The sequence below is a fragment of the Berghia stephanieae genome, chromosome 2 (assembly GCF_034508935.2).
Source record: "Berghia stephanieae isolate SIO BIC M18660-M18661 chromosome 2, UCSD_Bste_1.3, whole genome shotgun sequence".
Taxonomy (NCBI): domain Eukaryota; kingdom Metazoa; phylum Mollusca; class Gastropoda; order Nudibranchia; family Aeolidiidae; genus Berghia; species Berghia stephanieae.
The window spans coordinates 89,169,136-89,172,184 of NC_088361.1; the positions used below are offsets into that span (position 1 = coordinate 89,169,136).

Genomic DNA, 3,049 nt, shown 5'->3' on the forward strand with positions numbered 1-3,049 from the left:
GTTTAACTCACCAAACCCTAAAACCGACTATATCCGTTTGTTTGTTTGTTTTTTTACCCCATGCCTATTTGTTACATTTTTCTTAGACAAATTATAGGAGTAGTATCAAAGCTATTGTTTTTAATTTTTACATGTTAATGGAAGTTGAATAAAAATATATATGTACACGCTCATTTTTAATACATTTTTTTTTCCAATTTTGAAAAGTAGCAAAAATCTCTAGGATTGAGTGAGTTAACCGACGTGTTATTAATACAAGCAGGTCTGACATCCGAACCGGCTTATGGGCCTAGTTTAACATTATTGTTGTAATGGACGATATTTTACGTCATTAGCCAGTTTTCTTTAAAGATTTCCATTACAAAAACGAGCTCATAAGGAATTGGGTTATCAGACCTGCAAATGAGTGTTCGTCGGTGTGAAGCCTTTCCACACCAACTATAGGGAAAATCGTCTCATTCTTTACGATACAAACAATATTTTTCTTATTCAGATTTGTTTTTATAAATCACATAATAAAAAAATAATTTTTTAAAAACCTTTGTGATGTTTTCAAGAATTTAATGTTTTAATGTAGAGCTTGCTTTGCTCAACAAAATTATGTATTGTATCGCATGTTCTTGCTGCTTTTACATTTGGGTTTAAAGATTTAATATATTATGTGTATTGGTTTGACATTTCAGTCAAAATCTTATAAATAGTCGTAAACCAGTGAACAGCCGTACTCTTGAAAGACACTCATTTAAAACTTTGGTCAGAAAAGTCGTGCTTTAAATGTGCGGCTATGTGGTCTAGTGGTATGACACTCGCTTTCGGATCGGAAGGTCCTGGATTCGAGCCTCGCTCGGCGCATAGGTGTGTCCTTGGAGAATACTCTTTACTCATATTGTCTCACCGTACTCAGGTGTAAAATGAGTACCTGGCCGTCAACAACGTTGTCTCTGTCGGATAAAAAATGTTACGTCTTGTTGTTAGTCAGGGACCCTTTGTAAAGCGCTTTGAGCACATTTAGTGGATATTGCGCTATATAAAAACTCTAGTTTTATATATCGATCGATTTAAAAGTCATTTAAATCGATCGATGTTTGAAGGACGAGTTTCTGGCCAATTTTTTATAGACGTGTCTTTCCATAGTACGACAGTTAAATTATTAAGGATAGAGTTGAGTCGAGATTTACCATGTGCCGAAAATTAGAATTCAAGTTATAATGAAGGGACTAAATTGACGTCACTCAGCTCTTTGTTACTGTTTATAGTCAGCCATTCCGATTATAAAATCTCAGTAAATTATATAAATCAGACAATCAAAGTTATGGTTTCACGTTGTTTTGGTGTATTGGTATGTGAAATCCGGCTGATGGATGTTGTATTTTACCTAACGCGTAACATCAGTATAGGGAATCAGAAATATGAAATATTAGTCGTTTCCACTTACAGAACCTGTTTATTATTCTAAATAAAACGTAATAACTTGATCAAAATCTCACATTTTTTACTATAGAGAACTAACGAAGATGACGTCACTCGGCCCTTTGTTATTATTTTAAGACAGCCTGCTAATGATTAGTTCTCACTAAATTATATCAATCATTAATATTATAAACGTTAAAGGTTACGCAGTTTTGTGTGTTATGCTTATTTGGTTGGCGGATGTTGTGAGTATTTTACCTAAATGCATAACATCAATCGAAAATGATTTACTTTTACTATTGTATTTAAACAGTCAGGTGGGTGATTTCTTCTTTTTTTTAAAAAAAAGAGCCCCTTTAACAGACTGCATACTGTTAAAGGTTACACAAAGTTCTGTGTGTTGGTACAATCACTATGGGTACAATTCATCTGGCAGGCAGATATGGGGGTATTTCAAAAAAACGCATCGCATCAATAAATTCAATTTTTAGCATCTGGATATTAATATCATCACTCCTGCATAGTGCTAATACCGTTTTGAGATGATAAGCAACAATTAAAGACTAAATTTACCTGGAAGTTCGCGAGTATGCCAAGCTAGATATCCTATAATAATAATATTATTATTATTCTATGTGAACGTGAGCAAAAAGGTATCTCGAAGGCTAGGTAGGGCAGCGAGTTAACTTGCTAAGTTGAGAGAAGTGAGTGAGGTGAGAGCTCTCGTTTCCTTGTTGATGATTTCCCCTTGCCTTCTTCACGGTATGGTGTGGTAGTGCGGTTGACTGGCCCCACAAACGGGAAATTGTTATTATGTGTCTATCAGTCAGTGCAGTGTAGCTTGGTATGGTACGCATGAAGCCCCAGAACTGTGGCTGTGGAGCGTGTTGTTATCAGTGCGTCAACCATTCATTTATATTTTCCTCTAGTTACATTGTTTTTATCTGTGGATCGTTGTTTTCTAGGAATACACATTCTGCTGTACTTCGTAAAACTCATCCTTCAAATTTCGGTAGATTATAATGACCCATATTTCGTCAAAAACTCCCAAACCTGGGACTTCTATTTTAATGACAAATTTTCTGGCCAAAATCTTTTTTAAACGTGTTTTTATTCAGAATACAAGAGAAATATTTTGAATGTGTACAAAATGTGATATTATGTACGTTATTATTTAATTTCAATTTTCAATCATTTCCGTTTTCACTTGGAGTGTAAATAACTATCTAGATACTTGGATTTTCATGATTTTCCATTGGTTTTTTGGTATGTTTCTATTGTGTGATTGGAACGTGAGTAAATCTTGGATTAGTTGACACTGGAGTAAATAAAAATTCACGTGCGTTTTACAAAGAAATCATTTAGCAATTAGTTGATGAGTTGATATCATACATGTCAGTCAGGCGAAAGTAATAGGCCTTCATGATTATGAACATGATCTCGAATATATTATGTTTACTTGTTGAAATGTGTGTGTGTGTGTGTGTGTGTGTGTGTGTATGTGTGTAATATACAGAATGAATTTGACGTCACTCGGCTCTTTGTTATTGTTTTTAGACCGCCAGGTTGGCTGATTTATCCCTTTACCAGACTGTAAACGTTAAAGGTTACAAGTGAATTTTTGCGTTGGTGCCATTGA

The 3,049-nt window shown here is 34.6% G+C and overlaps 1 protein-coding gene across 8 annotated transcripts in view; it reads left to right on the forward strand.

Annotated features, from left to right (window-relative positions):
• The first annotated feature begins 2,078 nt into the window (after positions 1-2,078).
• Positions 2,079-3,049, forward strand: part of LOC144965777 (uncharacterized) — a 97,351-nt gene continuing 96,380 nt past the window's right edge. Inside the window, exon 1 of one of the 8 annotated variants that reach the window (XM_078901476.1) lies at positions 2,079-2,172. The gene's annotated coding sequence lies outside the window, so the exon portion shown is untranslated. Of the gene's footprint in view, positions 2,750-3,049 lie in introns of all 8 variants that reach the window. The other 7 variants (XM_078901471.1, XM_078901474.1, XM_078901475.1 and 4 more) reach the window with 7 other exon arrangements.